The sequence below is a fragment of the Galeopterus variegatus genome, unplaced genomic scaffold, assembly GCF_000696425.1.
Source record: "Galeopterus variegatus unplaced genomic scaffold, G_variegatus-3.0.2 Scaffold2602, whole genome shotgun sequence".
Classification (NCBI taxonomy): Eukaryota; Metazoa; Chordata; class Mammalia; order Dermoptera; family Cynocephalidae; genus Galeopterus; species Galeopterus variegatus.
Genome location: NW_007728713.1, coordinates 240,644 through 261,504, shown reverse-complemented (window position 1 = coordinate 261,504; position 20,861 = coordinate 240,644). Strand labels below are relative to the sequence as shown.

The following is a 20,861-nucleotide window of genomic DNA, read 5'->3' as shown; positions in this document are numbered from 1 at the left end:
CAGTTTCTCCTGCAGAAGGGGGCAGGTTTAACAGTCAGAAAATGCTTAGGGTTCCTGCTTCATCCCTTCTGCCTTGGTCATCAGTTGCAGTGGGTAGGGCACCAGCCACCTCTTGCTTTTTGGTCCCCATGCACCCAACACTGTGCAGTATAAATAATGGGGGATTAGACAAATGACCATTGATGATAATAAGCTGCCGATCTGGGTAAACTGAATGCCTTTGAATGATTCCAGAGTTTTAGAGAGTATGAGTTCTGTCTGAACTGAGAGATCTAATACTAAATCACATAAGTTCCTTAAAAACTGCTTATGTAAGCTTTAACCATAAAATATCCATATTTTTCTTGATAGCTGTCTATAAAATCTACTTGACATTGTGTTGTAGGAAACTTATATGATTTCAGTTTGAATACGAATAAGAGAAGGAAATTGTATTTTTAGAGTACATGTAGCTAGATTAGACAAGCTAAGAGTATCCCAAATTTCATTTCAGATTTGAATGGGCATTAGTGGTTTAATCTAGCTTTATGAGTGGAGCAAAAGGCAGAGTGTGCTCTCGATGGTTTTGAACTGTGGTATATATTCACATGGAGTTAAATTGACCCACCAAGTGGAGTTCACATTGTGTAAAATGATTTTGTTTTACTCTAAAACAGATAAAATTATAAGCTCCTAAGCGGTTATTTATGGAGATTAAAGATTGGTTATGATCAAATAGAATGCTGTAGTGGCACATAGGAAGTCTGGGATCTAGGGCTGACTTAGCTGTGTGACTTTGGGATGGTCACTCAACCACTCTGGGCTTTCATTTTCTCATCTGTGAAATGAGTCATCTGGAGCAGAAGACCATAAGATCCCCAAGTCTCAAGCACGGGTGCTAAGGAATTATTTTTATTAGGATGGTTTTGATTTCACATGGCAACTTGGACGATAAATCCAATCTTGAAGTTCTTTATACGTGGTACTTACTCCCCATCCCGATCATAATTGTGTGGCTTTTCTTTCTCTGAATCACTATGTAAGGGTTCAGCTCTTCATTATTTTCTCTCTTCAAAAAATGTGAGAAGGAAAAGACAAAAATAATGATAAAGATGAAAAGGAATTTTTGACACAATTTTTGGCCAAAACAAAAATAGTGATTGCAAAATTTTAAAATACAAAACCTTATGCTTTGTTAGCATGAATCACAAACAATTTGCATTGGGCCCAAACATATTTTAGATTAAAATTTTTCTTATGTAATATTAAAAGTTTATGATTTTATTAATTTGAGTTACTAGAATCCCATATATTTCAGCAGGCAACTAAAGTTTTGAATTGCAGGTTAAAGGAATCAAAAAGAGCCAGGGAACTTGGAGTTTCTATTTTAATCTAATACTGATTTTTGCTATATATTCTTGTTGAACATTGTTAGGTTAGGGGCAGGAGAAAAGTAGGTTGTTTTGAAAGTTTTAAAGGTGAGAGTGGGAAGTATCAGTCTTAGTTGCTATTTAAGCAGACATTTTCAGGCTTTCTTTTTATTTTTCTGAAGCTATACAAAAACTAGGTCAGGATTTGCAGCCTTACTAATAAACTTTTATCATGCTGTTCATTACATGTTACTCCAGAAAGGAGGTAATGATGGTGGGGAAGCTGGCGTAGGCCATAATGAAGTGGTCCTTAGCCATCATCTTGTGGAGTCCCAAGTGCCTCCTTAAATATTTTACTATTGGTCACTTCTATAACCATGCAAAATGTACAGTAAATCTCAGTAAAGAAGATATCCACTGCAGTCAGAACGTTCTCCTTCCCTGCCTGAGCTCTGCCTTGCAAGTAAACAGAGATGCAGTCATCTGGACTGATGGCATCCGGAGAAAGCAGATGCTAGAGGAGAAGACGGTTACAGTTTCCGCCACAGTGTTTTCTTTTGAGTTGCCAGATGTCCGGATGGATAACAATCACTTTCATGTTTTATCCAAGTGTCTCCAAATACAGTAAAAGCAGTTACATGTCTGACAGACCTGGGGGCGCCCCTTCCCTCGAAGAGCCTCAGTTTCTCTCCTCCTTTGTAAAATGGAGTCACGTTTCTGAGCACAGGCACCAGCCCAGTCCATGTTAATTTTTTTCCTTCCCGAAAATGAAATATTGTATAGTCCATCTGTGGGGTGGCCTAGCCACCAAGCTCTGTCCTTGATTTAGAAAGGAGAAGCCCCAGGGCATGTAGGAACATGTTGTTCGTGAGTTTAGGTCAGAACTGCATTTGGAGAACAGGATGAGCCGCAGTACCTATTTTGTATTTTCTTCCCTTGCAAACATTAACAATGTTTCTGGAGTTCAGTATCTCTTTTTCCTTCCCCAGTTTTGCAGTTGCTTGGAAGGAGGCTCCATCGTTTGCTGCGTGAGTCTGTGAGCTGGAAGGAAGGACGAATCCTACCGGGGGTTGCTGAGTCTGGAGTGGTGCAGAGCCCACGGGCTCCAGGCTAAAGGCTGTACACAGGCTGTCTTTGGTTTGGTTTCTGTTAAACACACAAACACAGTCTCCCCCATAGTTGATTTTTGTTTTCTTCTGGAATCAATTTAAGGTTTGCCAGAGCAGCTAAATTAGAAAAGGGCTTAGAACCCAACTTTTCCCTAGGTGTGTCAGGAAATGTACTGTCTCTGTTAATTCAGTGAAAATCACTTTCTTTTTAACGATACTTATAAATCACTTCTCTTCTGCAGCACAATTTATATAATCTGTGTCCTTTTCCTTTTAGAAATCCTCAACTGGACATCCAGAGCACCATTCTTGTTCGTCCTGAGTCTGGAATTGGAAGCTACCAAGACTTTGTAAGGCCTGAAAGCGCAATAAAAGGTAATTATATTTTTCAAGTATATTATGATTGTCAAGTAAATATACCCTTTATATATCGAGCAGAATTTAGGTCTCCCTTCCCCATTTCTTCCACCTCTTCCATTCTTATTTAACTTCTCTTCTTTCCTCTTTCCCTCCCTTCTTTCCATGTGTTCCTTCAGCTAGCATTTGTGGCGCATACACTGTGTCCCACCTCTCACTGGCGGGAATGGGAGGGAGTGGCAGGGACCACCTCTGTGGAGATGGCTGTCCCCCATGCCTGCTGGGCGAGCACAGACCCTGCTGCCCCAGTCTGGCCAAGAGGCTGGTCCCGGTGCTCACTGTCCCGCTGGCCCTGAAACGCACACATCTGTCCCAGCCACTCTGAGCGTGCCTGGCAGTGTTTATTTTGATGGTGTTTTATAGTCACATTGCATTCATAATGCATTGGTCGCTTGCAGAGGATTTTCTGAGACTTCTGAGCACTTTTTCTGTGGATGTTTAACTTCCCCAACTTGGACTATTAGAATCAGAATCACTCATGGGGTTAATTAAGTAAAGCAGCAACAGTGTACTGTTCCCCAGCTGGTGAGTATTCTCACTGGACATGGGACCTGCTATTTTTTTTTCCAGTCATTAATGTAATATGTATATTGCCAAAAAAAATAGTAAATGTTACAGATATATAANCGTCCTGAGTCTGGAATTGGAAGCTACCAAGACTTTGTAAGGCCTGAAAGCGCAATAAAAGGTAATTATATTTTTCAAGTATATTATGATTGTCAAGTAAATATACCCTTTATATATCGAGCAGAATTTAGGTCTCCCTTCCCCATTTCTTCCACCTCTTCCATTCTTATTTAACTTCTCTTCTTTCCTCTTTCCCTCCCTTCTTTCCATGTGTTCCTTCAGCTAGCATTTGTGGCGCATACACTGTGTCCCACCTCTCACTGGCGGGAATGGGAGGGAGTGGCAGGGACCACCTCTGTGGAGATGGCTGTCCCCCATGCCTGCTGGGCGAGCACAGACCCTGCTGCCCCAGTCTGGCCAAGAGGCTGGTCCCGGTGCTCACTGTCCCGCTGGCCCTGAAACGCACACATCTGTCCCAGCCACTCTGAGCGTGCCTGGCAGTGTTTATTTTGATGGTGTTTTATAGTCACATTGCATTCATAATGCATTGGTCGCTTGCAGAGGATTTTCTGAGACTTCTGAGCACTTTTTCTGTGGATGTTTAACTTCCCCAACTTGGACTATTAGAATCAGAATCACTCATGGGGTTAATTAAGTAAAGCAGCAACAGTGTACTGTTCCCCAGCTGGTGAGTATTCTCACTGGACATGGGACCTGCTATTTTTTTTCCAGTCATTAATGTAATATGTATATTGCCAAAAAAAATAGTAAATGTTACAGATATATAACATAGAATGTGACCGTCTACTCTAAATCCACTCCCCAGAGAAAATACCAGTTAGATTTGGGTCCAGTCATTAATGTAATATGTATATTGCCAAAAAAAATAGTAAATGTTACAGATATATAGCATAGAATGTGACCGTCTACTCTAAATCCACTCCCCAGAGAAAATACCAGTTAGATTTGGGTACACGTACATAAGTTATTTTCTTCTCCGTGCACAAACTAATGTTGCTAATCAAGGCGTTTAGTCTGTAGTAACTGCCTTAACCCTATGAATAAAAATATTTGAGGTAAAGGTAGTTTCAAAATTTCTGCTAAATATAGCACGCTATTCTTGCTCTTGTCCTTTGCTAGTCTTGATGGTGATTTCTATCAGTCGGGGACCACTGGCGTTCTCATGCACCTGGTTTATTTTGATGGTGTTCTGTAGTCACATTGCATTCATAATGCAATGATCGCTGCAGTGTGCTCGGAGAACCAGGACTCGGGTGTCAAGGTGAGTGCCCTTATCTTGGGTGCAGGGCAGGAGCGGTGACCGTCTCCCCAAGGTGACAGTGGCTTCAGTAGTGCATGCACTCCAACACAGCTCTTGAGACATCAGTGTCATTCTTCACAGTGCCTCTGCTGTCCTTAAGTTGATTGTAAGTTAGCCGGTTGGTTGAGAGCACAGCTGCTTCCCCTGCCATGAGGCTTTTTACCACAGCCTCCCGCTTTTCTCCTGGGCTGCAGGGGCCTCGCCCCACTCCCCAGACTCAGCCCTGTACTGACTTTTCATCAGGCCTTCGTCAGCCTCCTCACACACCCTTGGAATTGATGCCCCACTTCCATCACCAGCCCAAAACAATTTTGCCGTGATTGCAACAGTCCTTATTTTACCCATATGTCCCCATGTTAGTCTGTGTCCCTGTGCTGTCCCCTCCTGAGCAGGCCTCTGCCCTAACAAGCTCAGTAACCAAGAGACTACTATGGTCCAGGCACATAGTGGGCCATAAGCCACAGATGACCACCGAATGGACATGGAGCATCTATCCAGATCAATGCTCTTTATTCTGGAGTGCCTTGCACTCTGGCCAGTCTGAAGCCCTGGCCTTGGGTCACATGCTTCTGGGTCCATTGAGCTGTTCCAGCTTTGAGGCAGGACTTTCTGTGTTTTTATAGTGAGTTTCTTCAGGGAAAATTTGGGAGGAGGGGGTGTCCCAGACAGACTGATCTTGTGGGTAGGGGGTCCATCTCTGACCAAACCGGCCCTGTCCCCTTTGCTGTCTGCTGTTGCAGCTTTTCTCTGGGTGGGGACAGAGGGCAGGACTGGAGAGCCCATCTTCTCAGTCCTGGTAGGTGAGAGTATGCCTTTGGTGTTAGGAGGGTCTGGGTCAGCACCTGGACTCTGTCACCTACAACGTCTGTGACCTTGGGACGGCTGTATACTTTCTATGTCCCAGTCTCTTCATCTATCAAACCAGGACAACAGTACTGCCGTATAACAGGATTGCTGTGAGGATTGAGTGGGTGAGTTGCCACATGGGCTGCCTCATGGGAAATGTTGAATACTTGTCAGTAGCTTTTGTCACTATGATCTCCCGCAGAATGGAGGTAATATATCTACTTCTCAGGGTTGCTCTAAGCACTAAATGAGGTGGTGTATATAAAATGCATTGTGTTGGGCACATAAGTGGGGGCCCTTGGTGATAATGGTAAAATAATAATAGCGTTATCAGCAAATGCGTTCAGAATGGGACAGATTGTGACCCTGAATGCTAGCAGTAGCAGGGAAGAATGGCTACAAATTCAGTAATCTCATTGTTAGTTTATTAAACCATTGTCTATGTTTTGGTCACAAAGGTTCATTCATAAAGGCTTTGGTTATGATTGACTATTGGAGTGAGTAGTTAAGAGTTATGTACTCCTAAAATCCTTTTATTCTTATTAGTGCCTACTTTTTAAATATAAAGGGCATTATATTCTTGTATTTTTATATTTTTTAAAACCAACTTAAGAATAAAGATAGTAGATCTTGGATTAACATTCCAGTGCATTAGTATACACATGTCTTTGGTTACAAATATATATGTGTAATTATTTTTGGTCTCTGATTAGATAACCTCTTTTGCCATTCTTACATGGGAAGTATACTGAAATATTATCACCCATGTTATATGGTTGTTCCAAAATTATATAAGGGGAAGCAAACAAATCTAAGAATATTTGATTCTACTATACCTAAATTAAATGAAGCTTATTTTTTAAATTGTGACCTTCTTTTCCCTCTACTTTGAACCAAAACACATTTGAATCCTTGGTATGTTACAGAATTTTCTTACCATTTGTTTTACATGTTTACTTTTTGTACACTTGAAACAAATGACATGACTTGGCTAACAAATGTCTTTTAAAGGAAAGGGCATATAATTATATAATTTGCTGTGAGTCACCTTAGAAAGTAAATGTGTCTGAGCCCTTCTGGCAGTAGAGACCTGTCCTGTTATCTCTGCATCTGTGCCTGGCATTGGGCTTGCTCAATTCAGATGGGAACTGAATTGCAAATGCAGCAGGGGAATTGGAGAAGTGAAAACCCATTTGTTAGAATGCTGGGAACATGATGGCTTCAAATTTGCCTTTAGTATTACTGTGATACAATTTAAGCTATAAAGAAAGATATTTAAGTGGGAGTGACGTGTGTATTTGAATGCAGTGATACTAGTTCTTTGTTCCAGCCTAATTTAGGATGCTGATGAGCTAGAGTCTGTCTCTTCTTTTTTCTGTCCTCCCTCCCTGCTTCCTCCTGCTTCCTTGCACAAGGCCCAGTCTGTCCCTGCTCTTGCAGGGACTCTGCAGTGGCCTTGCTCTGTGCAGTGTCCGGAACCTCTTTGGAGGTCCTGGTGAGAATTCTCCCTAACAGCAGTAACTAGCCTTGTGCAATGAGGCCACTACCCTTGCATTTCTGCTGTTGTGACTTGTATTCTGGGAGACCCCTGCGTAGGTTACACACTGAGGGAGGGAGTAGTCGCTACTCTGTTGGAATCCATGGTGGCACATCTCTGATATTGACTTAAATCCACCTCTTAGAGTGGTTTTATTAGTGCCTTTTGCTACATCTTTTCCCAGCTGATTTGGAAAGAAAATATTCTGCCTCTGTTAACATCGCTCTATTCTGGCAGGGAACAGTGTTATGGTTGAATTTCCACAGGACTGTTTGTATTTCTCAGAAAAGAACCAAGCCCAGCCAGAGGTTTTAGATTCTGTTTGAAATCGAGACTTATCGTCTTATGCTAGAAATCTAAAACCAAACTTGCTAAGTTCTTCCCAACAGTACACCTCCGCCACTTTTCATTATGATTTTTTTAAGTAAATTTGCGTAACTTTAAAATTTTTACTTTATTACGTGGATGCAGATAGTTTTGTCCTGAGATTAAAGTCGGAATAATACAGCTACCTCTCAGAATTTGCCAAGTGATAGTTTCTGGAAACATAACTTTAAAAATTTTACTTTATTACGTGGATGCAGATAGTTTTGTCCTAAGATTAAAGTCGGAATAATACAGCTACCTCTCAGAATTTGCCAAGTGATAGTTTCTGGAAACCAGGAGTAGTTAAGTTGCTGATCCGAATGGGGTAGATTAGTGAGACACACCCGCCACCCCCCAACAACCTCCCCGCCTGCCAGAAACGTTTGATTTCAGCTCTTGTTGAGTTTGCCTCCTTATTCTCTTTTGGTATTGATCTGACCTAAGTACCAACAAAGAGCAAACTATTTAAGTTTGAGAATATTTTAATACGTAGTAATATACAGTTCTTCAAATCCTAAGAATTTGAATTTTTCTTCTCCAAGTTCTCCAAGTGTACTGATTTTTTAAATTTCTACAATATAAACTTAGATGATCCTAGTCTAAGTTTGTCTGATTGATATCAAATTACACTCATTATTATTATTGTTTATCTTGCTCCACTGTTTGGTTGAAGGAGAAAAACATCTGATGGTATGTTTTGGTTTTTCAAATTTTTTGAGACCATGAATGTATTGATAGGCTTTTCATGTATTAGTGACATTAAGGTAGAAATATGTTAAATTTTTTTTTTCACACAAAAAAATTAACCTTCTACAAAGCTTGCAAGGTAAATGAATTCTTATTGTTACATAGTTTTTTTTGGTGGGGGGGCAGCTGGCCTTTATGAGGATCTGAAAGATTCTTTTTTTAAAAACAGTACTTTTAGTTTTTTCAGGTTTTGGTACACAAATGTATAATTCCACTTGCCTTCTCTAAAAGGAAATTTGTTTATTTTATTGATATAAAATGTTTTCAATTTAAGGTGCACACTCTGGTAGTGACGAAGGTCTATTTTAACAGGTACGGTTTACAATCTGTTTAAATTTTTTAGTGGCATCCCTTTCAGTGAGTACTGTCTTTGGCAAAGTTTTCTGGTTTGTTTCCTTAGTTAGTTAGAATTAGAAAACAACCCTTTCTTTTCTCTCTCTCTCACTGTTGTCCAGGCCACCACATCTTGGTATCCTGATGTCCCTCTCTCCCTGCACCCATTGCAGTTAGCTTTTCATCTCTGAGGCTGCTCTTCTTTCTTTGGAGTCTGTCAACTGAACAGATAGGCATCACCAAAGCATGACACAAGCAGGGACTGTCTGGGTTTCAAATGCAGGGTGTACTGGACCAAATGAATTCTAGATTGTTCTGCTTAGTAGCTCACCCAGTTTTTGTTTCTTAATCTTCCAAAGATGCTACCAGGGGTATACTTGCACCTATTGAGAAAGCATGTTGTCCTTCTCTCTCTAAAAGATTGCTGATGACATATAAATGCGTGGTAGCCTTTTTTCACTTAGATATTAAATCCCTCTGGATCAGGTGACAAAGCTGCCATCCCTCCTTACCATCAGACTGGGACCATCTTTGATGACTGTTCTCTTTGTTCAGAACCTTGTCAGGCCGGCCCAGTGGCGCACTGCTACAGTGCGCCGCTTGGGAGCGCGGTGGCGCTCCCGCCGAGGGTTCGGATCCCACATACAGACCGGTTCCCGCTCACTGGCTGAGCGAGGTGTGGGAGCAGCGCCGAGGGTTGCGATCCCGTTGCCGGTCCCGGTCCCGTACGGACGTGACTCTGAGGGTTGCGATCCGTTGCCGGACACGAAAAAAGACAAAAAAAAAAAGAACCTTGTCGTATTTTGCATATGAAATCATGAAGTGTTTGAGGTAGAGATNAGTGGCGCACTGCTACAGTGCTCCGCTTGGGAGCGCGGTGGCGCTCCCGCCGTGGGTTCGGAACCCACATACAGACCGGTTCCCGCTCACTGGCTGAGCGAGGTGTGGGAGCAGCGCCGAGGGTTGCGATCCCGTTGCCGGTCCCGGTCCCGTACGGACGTGACTCTGAGGGTTGCGATCCGTTGCCGGACACGAAAAAAGACAAAAAAAAAAAGAACCTTGTCGTATTTTGCATATGAAATCATGAAGTGTTTGAGGTAGAGATGTTGCAGATTCAACATCTTGATTTTACAGAGAAGAAAATAGAGATCATTTTACAATTGCCTTCATTTAACATATTTATAAGAATGCAACAAAAATATCTTCTTCTATATTTATTCTTAATATAGGCACTCTTCATGTAACTAAAATACTTTTGAAAAGTGACAAGTGCATCAAATCATATTAAAAGTGATCAGCCCCTATCCCCACCCCAGTAAGGGAGAGCCTCGCTCCATTGGGGACTGCAGGAGACGAGAGTGGCATTTGGGAGCTGGTTGCTCATGGCTCACGTAACAGACGTACACTGGGCATCCACAGTGCTGTGCTGGAAAATCATGGCCCTTGTCTTTGAGAAGCATGTGGTTAATCTGCCAGAGTTGTTATCTGATCTTATATTTTATGAATTTAGCATTCAAGTAGGCCAGCAAGGTTTTTTCAACAGAAATTTCCTGAGGAAGCTAAGGCAGGCATATGAGTGCTGCTATGATAAGTCTATGGGAGGGCATTTCCCAGGTCCATCTGGGGAAGTTCTGCTCATATGGCTGCCTCGCCTGGGAACAGGCTGAGGCCACCCCTGCCCAGGATCAGACTGAGGCCGCCCCTGCCCAGGCCCCGCCTGGCTGGCCCCCCTGAGCTGAGTCATCCGCAATCTGAGAACCTCCTGTGTTTGGGTCATGCTAAAAAGGCAAAGAGCTATCTTCGATCAGCCTTTCTTAGACTGGAAGAGGAACTCATTCCCCTGATAGTGAATGCGATGTGTCCAATGCCTGTTCGGCTCTCTGCTGGTTGGCAGAGGCAGGCATAGAGGCCACCCTGAAGCACCACAAGCGTGTGCGGTGGCCAAGGAGGCCTTCGTCACCAGCTCCGCGGCCCTTTCCTTCCCTTTTAAGCTTCTTACCATCTGCCTAGAAAATGTCTTTAAATATGGGATCCCAAAGTTTACATGGTCTTGAAATTTCAAGCACTAGTATTTTTCTCACAATTTTTGAAACAGTCATTGAAAAGACGATGTCTGTTTGACAGGCTGTATTGGGAACCAGGCCTGTGTGTTGGGCCGTGGAAAGTGCCGCAGGAATTTCAGAGCTGCCTCTGACACTGCCCTCTGGCAGCAGTTTGAGTCAGCCTCCTCATTTGAAGGTCACCTCTTTTTCGACATGCTGTGCCCATTTCAGCTGTCCATAGGTGAAACCCTTTCTTTTTTTTTCTGCAACATGTTTACCTTTTTCTACTCTTAATTTGGGCACAAATTATTCCATCCCAAAAGCTAATCATTCTGCATTCTGTGACCATTTAGTTATGAACACATAGCAAGTACAAGCAGTTTGCTTTTCCCTATGCATTTCATTTTTCCAATATCTGAAATAAGTTCACAAAGAGAAACTGGTGTGGGTAGCCCAGTGGGCACGTGGCATGTGTGCACAACAGCCGCATTCTCAGCAGTTGGTTTATGGCTCTTGAACCGTCACCTCATCATCATCTCAGGCATACTTAGAAACCAGGTGCTCCCAGTTGGTCTACCCCTAGGTTAGTCCTGGAGAGAGAGAGCGCACCTAAAACCGGGTAGTAGTGGTCATCAGACCACCTAGGAAGACTGCTCACATCAGAAAATGGATACGTTCACATTTTAGGGAGTAATGCCTATTTCCACATAATATTAAAAGCATATACATTTCCTTTTTGCTAACATTTATATTATGAACTTTAAAATTATATTTTCACTTGAAAATCTAAAGACTTACAGTAAGATGAGTGGAAACTGAATTTTAATAAGGCAGGACCAATTTTTTTTTAATTTGGTTTTTAATGAGGCTAAAAATGTCCACTTATGATATTTTTCCTTTTTATTTTATCCTTATTTCAGTAAGTTTGTTGGCATATGATGGTTTATTGCTAAAATAAATTGTCATGATGAATGTATGTGTTTTTTTTCTTGTAAATTAAATGAGGGTTTTGAAATAGGAAAGTCTTAATTCATTAGGGCACACTGCAGTGACAAAACCATGTGAGGGACATTGAGTGGCAGTTTTCATTCCAGCAAGAAATAGGACCACGCTCTCATCTACGCGTTCCTCATTCTTCCCTGTTCTACCCTTTGATCCAAATTCAAAACATTCTATCATGAGTAAGTGTCACCAGTGGGTGGTCCCATCAATTAATTGGAGTGATATTTCAGCCAGCATGTTAGCAAATGTTCTTTTATGATTTTGTGTCCCCCCCGCACCCCTCCCCCATTTGATTTGTCATTGTTCTGCGGTTTCTGCCTGTTCTGAGTAAGCCACAGTCAGAGAAAATCACAGTAGGTGGAGAGTCTTGCTGCCAGGTAGAGCAGAGGAGGGCATTACCCTGAATGGTGAAATTCACTCACCAGCGTGGTCAACAGCTGTCACCAACATGTGACATTGATGTTTTGTGCTACACTGATGGTGAAGGAAGAATTGGGGTCAACAACACTTCCTGGTGTTAACCATCTGGTAAGCAAGACTTTGCTAAAACTAGTGCATGATCTCTACTCTCAATCTCAGCAATACAATGGGGTAATCTTACACGTAGTGACCAGACCACCAAGTGGTTGACAGACAGCTTACTCCTGCTGTCAGCTGGAAGCAGTGCTAAGAACTGAAGTTATTTTCTTGTACTCCGGTCTTTCTTGTATGAAATAAGCAGAGATCTAGCTTCAGTTCGTAGTAGGATGCACCCTCGAGTACACTGTGTAAACTCTCCAAGCCTCAGTTTCCTCCTGTTTTCCATGAAGAGGCTGGATAAAATAGATTCTGATTCCTCTGTTTCCATAAGACATGTAATTTTTGATTTGACTACTATAATTGGGCAGTAAGTTACAACAGGTGATGTCACTGGACCAAAAGTTCCTGTTCCTTCCTTTAGATACCGTATACTTGATCCCAGTGTATTGCACTAATTGCATTTATGATGAAGAAATTCTAAAATCACAAATGTTAATGAATTTTAAAATAGAACATAGGTGTTTTTATTAACCTGTTGAGATACAGGGTTTGGGCACTTCTTCCTGATTTGCTTGCTCAACCCAATGGTAATGGGAACTGTGGGTACAATGTCAGCATGATGCAGAGATGATACTGGGGGGCCCATTTGTCTTTGTGCTACTTTTTGCACACATTGTTTTACGCAGCATATTTATTCCTAGACTAGTCAGACATCAGTTCACCTGGGTTTTTTGCTATACGGATTTTAATTTTGCCCAGTGGGATCTCCCCATCTCATTTCCTCAGAGGAGAAGTAGTTAGGTGATGGTTGTGAGAGGTACTCTGGACTGTTTTAGAACAACCAAATAACCCCGCATGGTTGTGTGCGGCGTCTTATGGGAAGGACTGCGCTTGTCTCTATGCTAGGTGTGGAGCAAGTGAGGCTTGAATTGTTGCGTGCATTTAATTCTTTTAAAAAAGCATGCTTTCTGTGTATGTCATTCTGTTTCCCCCTATCTAAAAACTATAATCTGCACTAAAACCAGTTATCCAATCTCCTGGGATCCTTATATAAGAATTGAAATAGATAAAAAGCACCCGCAAGCTAACATGCCAGGGCTTTTTCTGATTTCTAGCTGTCTCACTTCACACTGTGGAGATTGGCCTGGCTCCCTCCAGCCTGGGAAACTTTGCGTCTCCCTCAGGATGCCAGGAACGGGAACTGTTTGCACTGCAGTGAAGGAGCTGATTTTCTAAGGTGGAAGTGCAACGCACCAGGGGTTGGCTGATATTTAAAGAACGTAAGTGAAAGCAGCAGGCACCTCACCAGGGCAGACGCAAGAGCCTCGGGTCATTTATTCTGTTCCAGGACTGACATCTTATCGATGGCTGAGCATGTAAACTGGAGCTGTTTGTCCACTGGGTGTGTCCTTCTCCATGAGGAGAGGCCAGTAAATGTCAGCCCAGGTTCTGGTGACACCCGTGCCTCAGCCGAGGGGTGGTGTGAGGACAGCCAGCACTCAGGTTCGGGAGAGTTTGCTTTTCAGACCTAAGTATTACCTCAAGTATTACCTCAAGGTTTTACCTTGGTCAGAAAGTTGGCTTGTGAAACAGTGTGGTCTCATGAAAATCCTTTCCTGTGAATCAAAAGCTTTCATTTTCATTCTGGAATAAATTAGTGACTAATTCTTAAACCCATGTCAATTTATTTAATCTTTTTCTACTTTGATTTTCTTACCCAGTAATACTAATACCAAATTTGAACACTTACATAGTGTTTACTATTGCCAGGCACTGTTCGAGCTACTTTACATGTTTTATATAAATTAGTCCTCATAGCAGCTCTGATTTAGGTTCTATTATTATCTCCATTTTATTTTATTTTTTATTTATTTATTTTTTAATTCTAAAAACTTTAATTTATTTTATTTTAATTTATCGATATACAATGTAGTTGATTTTCGTGTCCCTTTATCAATTCTTCTTACTCCCCTCCCTCCTCCCCTCCCCCCATCAGCATCATATCTGTTCACTTGGACTTAACAAGTTCAAGGAATTGTTGTGATCATTGTGTCTTCTTCCACCCCCCACCATTTGTTTGTTTGTATATTTATTTTTAGCTCCCACAAATAAGTGAGAACATGTGATATTTCTCTTTCTGTGTCTGACTTGTTTCACTTAATATAATTCTATCTAGGTCCATCAATGTCGTTGCAAATGGCAGTATTTCATTCTTTTTTTTATAGCAGAGTAGTATTCCATTGTGTAGATATACCACAGTTTCCTTATCCACTCATCTGATGATGGACATTTGGACTGGTTCCAACTCTTGGCTATTCTACATAGTGTTGCAATAAACATGGAGTACAGGTATCCCTTCAACATGATGATTTCCATTCTGCTAGGTATATTTCCAGCAGTGGGATAGCTGGGTCATATGGTAGATCTATTTGTAATTGTTTAAGGAACCTCCATACCATTTTCCATAAAGGCTGCACCATTTTGCAGTCCCACCAACAGTGTATGAGAGTTCCTTTTTCTCCACAACCGCACCAGCATTTATCATTCTGTCTTTTGGATATTAGCCATCCTAACTGGAATGAGTTGGTATCTCAGAGTAGTTTTGATTTGCATTTCTTGAATGCTGAGTGATACTGAGCATTTTTTCATGAGTCTGTTGGCCGTTTGTATACCTTCCTTTGAGAAATGCCTATTCAGCTCCTTTGCTCATTTTTTAATTGGGTTATTTGGTTTTTTGCTGTAAAGTTGCTTGATTTCCTTGTATGCTCTGGTTACTAATCCTGTCTCAGATGTATATTTTGCAAACATTTTCTCCCACTCTGTTGGTTGTCTTTTCACTCTGTTGATTGTTTCCTTTGCTGTGCAAAAGCTTTTTAGTTTGATATAATCCCATTTGTTTATTTTTCCTTTGGTTGCCTGTGCTTTTGGGGTTGAATTCATGAGGTCTGTACCCAACCCTACCTCCTGAAGTGTTTCCTGTATGTTTTCTTTGAGGAGTTTCATTGTTTCCAGATATATATTTAATTCTTTAATCCATTTTGAGTTGATTTTGGTATATGGTGAGAGGTACAGGTCTAGTTTCATTCTCCTACATATGAAGATCCAGTTTTCTCAGCACCATTTGCTGAAGAGGCAATCTCTTGCCCAGTGTGTAGACCTGGTGTCTTTGTCAAAGATCAGATGGCTGTAGGTATATAGGTTGATTTCCAGGTTCTCTATCCTATTCCATTGATCCGTGTGTCTGTTTTTATGCCAATACCATGCTGTTTTGGTTATTAGAGCTGTGTAGTATACTTTAAAGTCAAGTAGTGTTATGCCTCCAGCTTTATTTATTTATTTATTTAGTTATTTGTTTTGTTTGTTTATTTATTTTTGCTCAGGATTGCTTTGGCTATTTGTGGTCTTTTGTTATTCCATATAAATATTAGGATAGTTTTTTTCATTTCTGAGGAAAATGTCATTGGAATTTTGATGGGGATTGCATTGAATCTGTAGATCACTTTAGGTTGTGTGGACATTTTCACAATGTTAATTCTTCCAATCCAAGAGCGTGGGATATCTTTCAATCTTCTTGAGTGCTCCTTAATTTCTCTCAACAGTGGTTTGTAGTTCTCATTGTACAGATTTTTCACATCCTTGTTTAACTTTATTCCTAAGTATTTTATTTTTTTGATGGCTATTGTGAGTGTGAGTGGGCTAGCTTTCTTGATTTCTTTTTCTGCATGTTAAGTGTTGTAGTATACAAATGCTACTGATTTCTGCATGTTGATTTTGTATCCTGAAACTTTGCTGAAATCATTTGTCAACTCTGAAAGTTTTTTTGTAGAGTCTTTAGGCTGTTCGATATATAGGTTCACATCATCTGCAAACAGGGACAGTTTGACTTAATCTTTTCCAATCTGGATGCCCTTTATTTCCTTCTCTTCTGTGATCGCTCTGGCTAGTACTTCCAACACTATGTTGAATAGGAGTGGTGAGAGTGGGCATCCTTGTCTAGTTCCTGTTCTTAAGGGAAAAGCTGAAAGTGGGCTTATCATAGATGATATTGGCAGTGGGTTTGTCATACATGGCTTTAACTGTGTTGAGATACTTTTTGTCTATACCCAACTTATAGAGAGTCTTTATCATGAACAAGTGTTGAATTTTGCCAAATGCTTTTTCGTTGTATAGAGATGATCATATGGTTTTTGTCTTTGATTTTGTTCATGTGGTGTATCACATTTATTGATTTGCATATGTTGAAACAACCTTGCATCCCTGGGATGAATCCCACTTGATCATGGTGTATAATTTTGTATATGTATTGTTGTATTTTGTTAGCTAGTGTTTTATTGAGGATTTTTGCATCTATATTCATCAACAGTATTGGCCTGTAGTTTTCTTTTTTTATGGTATTTTTGTCTGGTTTTGGTATCAGGGTGGCGTTTGACTCATAGAATGAGTTTGGGAGAATGGCTTCTGTTTCAATCTTTGGAATAGTTTGTAGAGAATTGGTATCAATTCTTCTTTGAAGGTTTGGTAGAATTCTGCAATGAACCTGTCCATCCTGGACTTTTCTTTGTTGGGAGACTTCTGATAACAGCCTCAATCTTTTTTATTGTTATTGGTCTGTTCAGATTTTCTATGTCTTCTTGGCTCAGTTTTGGTAGTTTTTGTGTGTCCAGAAATTTATCCATTTCCTCCAGATTTTCAAATTTGTTGGCATATAGTTGTTTATAGTAGTCTTTAATGATTCCTTGTATTTCAGAGGTATCAGTTGTAATATCACAGTTTTCATTTTTATTTCTAATTTTTGTTATTTGGGTCATCTCTCTTCTTTTTTAGTTAGCCTTACTAATGGCTTGTCAATGTATTTATCTTTTGAAAAAAACAACTTTTTGTTTCATTGATCTTTTGTATTGTTTTTGGGGTTTCTATTTCATTTAGTTCTGTAATGATCTTAATTATTTCCTTCAGTGTACTAACTTTGGGTTTGGATTGTTCTTGCTTTTCTACTTCTTTAAGGTGAAGTTAAAGTTAAGTTGTTTACTTGCCATCTTTCCATTCTTCTGAAGTAAGCATCCAATGCAATAATTTCCCCCCTTAGTAATGCTTTTGTAGTATCCCACAGGTTTTGGTATGATGTGTCATTATTTTCATTAGTTCCAAGAAATTTTTTGACTTCCTGTTTAATTTCTTCTTGGATCCATATGTCATTAAGTAGAATGTTGTTTGATTTCTATGTGTTTGTATGGTTTCCATAGTTTCATTTGTTATTGATTTCTAATTTTAATCCATTGTGATCTGAAAAAATACATGGAATAATTCCAATTTTTTTGAATTTGTTGAGACTTGATTTGTGAGTTAACGTGGTCTGTTCTGGAGAATGTTCCATGTGATGAGAAGAATGAATATTCTGAGGTTGTTGGGTGGAATATTCTGTAGATATCTGCCAAGTCCAATTGGTCTAAAGTGTTGTTTAGATCTTGTGTTTCTCTGTTGATTTCTTTCCTAGATGATCCGTCCAGTTCTTAGAGTGGGGTGTTCAGGTCGCCTGCTATTATGGTATTAGTGTCTATCTCATTCTTTAGGTCTAATAGTGCTTGCTTTATAAATCTGGCTGCTCCGATGTTGGGTGTGTATATATTTATGATATGTCTTCTTGATGGATAGATCCTTTTATCATTATATAGTGGCCTTCTTTATCTCTTTTTATGGTTTTTGGTTTAAAGTCTATTTTATCCGATATAAGAATTGCTACTCCAGCTCGTTTTTCATTTCTGTTTGCATGGTATATCTTTTCCCATCCTTTCACTCTTAGTCTATGTGTGTCTTTACAGGTGAGGTGAGTGTCTTGAAGGCAGCATTAGTGTTGGGTCCATCTTTTTAATCCAGGCAGTCAATCTGTGTCTTTTGAGTGGAGAATTTAATCCTTTTACATTAAGAGTTATTATTGAAAAGTGTTGATTTACTCCTGACATTTCACTGACTTTTGTTTGGATGTCTTAGGTATCTTTTATTCCTTTCTTTCTGATTTACTGTTTGTCCTCTGTGTTTGTTGTTTTCTTAGGTTGCTAGATAAACCTTTTTTCTCTTTATTGTTAGCATTTTTATTTTACTGGTGGGTTTTGTTCTTTCTTGAGTATTCATAGCAGTGATGGTTGATTTTCAGGTACCAGACACAGTACTCCCTTGAGGATTTCTTGTAAGGCTGGTTGTGTGGTAGTGAACACCTGCAGTTTTTGTTTGCCTGAGAAATATACTATTTGTCCTTCATTTCAGAAGGATAGCTTTGCTGGGTAAAGTATTCTTGGCTGGCAATTTTTGTCTTTTAGTATTTTGAATATATCATCCTATTCTGTTCTGTATTTTAGGGTTTCTGATGAAAGGTCTGATGTTAGTCTGATTGTGGCTCCCTTATAGGTAACTTGACACTTCTCTCTTGCAGCTTTTGAGATTCTGTCTTTGTCTTTGAGCTTTGCCAATTTGACTTTAACATGTCTTGGAGAGGATCTTCTTGGGTTGAATATGTTTGGGGATCTTTGAGTCTCCCGAATCTGAAGATCTGTGTCTTTCCCTATACCTGGGAAGTTTTCTGCTATTATTTCACTGAATATGTTTCAGTGCCATTTCCTTTTTTCTCCCCTTCTAGAATACCTATGATTCAGATATTTGAGTGCTTAAGGTTGTCTGTTATCTCTCTTAGATTTTCTTCAAGTTTTTATTTTTTTTTAATTTTTGGTCTGCCTGTTACTTCGAACAGACCATCTTCAGGGTCAGAAATTCTCTCTTCTCCTTGTTCTAGCCTGCTGATTAAACTTTCTGTGTTTTTTTATTTTGTCGAGTGAATCCTTTAGTCCCACAAGCTCTGCTACATTCTTTTTCAGGGCATTGATTTCTTTGTACATTTCTTCTTTCAGGTCCTGTATACTTTTTCTCATTTCATTGTGTTGTCTGACTGACTTTTCTTGTATCTCATTTAGTTTTCTTAAACTTGTTGCTTGAAATTGCTCGTCAGTCATTTCAAGGACTTCCTGCTCTATAGGATCTAGAACTTGATTGAGAGTTATTATTTTCTTTGGTGGTCATACTTTCTTGGTTTTTCATATTTCTGGTGTCTTTCCTTTGGTGTTTAGTCATTGTGGCAGGGGGTTTCACAGTCCACTTGTTCTGTCCTGGATCCCACAGGGACTGCCGATTCAGCACAGCTGCCTCACGGCCTGTGGGCCCAGTGGCTCTTAGGCCTCTCTGGGCAGCAGGGACTGGCCTGGGCTGGGGGCTCCTACAGCATAGTGCCTGCCTGTTTCGGCATCATTGGCTCAATTATCCCCATTTATAGATGAAGAAACTGAAGCGTAGATAGGTGACATAGCTTGTCCATGGTCACACAGCTAGTAAGTAGTGAAATTGGACTTGAACCCATTCAGACTGGCTCTAGAATTTTCTCCTAACTGCTGTGCTATACTGTATCTCTGAAAAACTAGTATAATGTTCCCTGATTCTTTTGTATTTGGTTTCTCTGAGTACCCCTTTATGGGAGATATTTGAACCAATGAATATGAGTACTATTTCTCTGGTACTTACATTGTTTTGGGGGGCTTTCATAAAACACCTTGTCTGTGCTACTTGGGAATTGCTTTCCACAGCAGCATGAGCTCATCCCTAGACAACTACGTACTGAGAGGCACCACATACACTTACACAGTGAATCATGTGCAGTCCTAGCGGTGCACTCACATAGACCACAGTGGTCATGATGCCCCTGAGATAATGCAGTATGTAGCCTGTACCACTGTATGTGCAGCCCTTCATAAGCTGACTGACAGCCTTATTTAGATAACTTTCATGAACATGTAAAAAATTAATATATATTATGATAATATTTCATGCCGTATCAGCTCACCTCAGTACATCAAAGCTATCTTTCAGTTAAAATATATGAATGAAAAAATAAATATATTATTTTACATAGCATATGTCTATATATTAAAATGTTCATATAAAAGCAGCAGCTGCCAGTTAAAGAAAGTATTAAGGTTGCAACAGAACAATCAAAAAATGAACCTGTACAAATTTCTAATTTAGATACACAGTAATTGGCCAGACTGTGGACATTATGCTTAACAAAATAATCAGCTTGATAATTTTGTAAATTATAGACTCACCCAATAGAATCACAAAATAAAAGCCAATTTGAGATATTTTAGCTATCATTTAGCTTCATACCAACAAAACTCTTCCATACATCAGATTTTAGGTATTCAAGGATACTCTTTAATGAAGTACCAGTCTGGTTAACAATCAGCCAGCACTTGGAAATTCTCATGAGCAAGAGCAGAATACTTTATGGACGAATTGAAGCAGAGCCCTCAAACTGTTTTAAACAAATATCTTCAATATTAAATAGGTTATATAGCATTCATACTGTTTAGTTTTGGGAAATAATGAGTTAATTGCTTAAAATAAAAAACTGTCTTTTTAAGCAGCAATTAGTTAAAAAATCAAAGCTTTTAATAGTCTGTTAAAGAGTTATTTTAAAAATTAGTGAAGTGAGATTAATTGTAATCTGACATTAAAGTTGGTGTGGTATAGGTCCAAGCAATTAGGATGTCACTGCCATATTAATTAAGGGAAGAGGCGGGGTCACCAAGCCTAACCAGTGGTTAGGGGCACACTTGAATTCTATTCTCTCTTTTTTTTTTTTTTTTTTTTTTTTTTTTTTTTTTT

General features: G+C 39.9%; 1 protein-coding gene across 2 annotated transcripts in view; it reads left to right on the top strand.

Annotated features, from left to right (window-relative positions):
• Window positions 1-3,507: 3,507 nt before the first annotated feature.
• The window catches only part of FAM110B (family with sequence similarity 110, member B), a 118,014-nt gene continuing 100,660 nt past the window's right edge, over window positions 3,508-20,861 (top strand). The window contains exons 1-2 of one of the 2 annotated variants that reach the window (XM_008582401.1): window positions 11,916-12,164; window positions 13,271-13,435. The gene's annotated coding sequence lies outside the window, so the exon portion shown is untranslated. Of the gene's footprint in view, window positions 3,564-11,915; window positions 12,165-13,270; window positions 13,436-20,861 lie in introns of those variants that run through there. The other variant, XM_008582402.1, reaches the window with a different exon arrangement.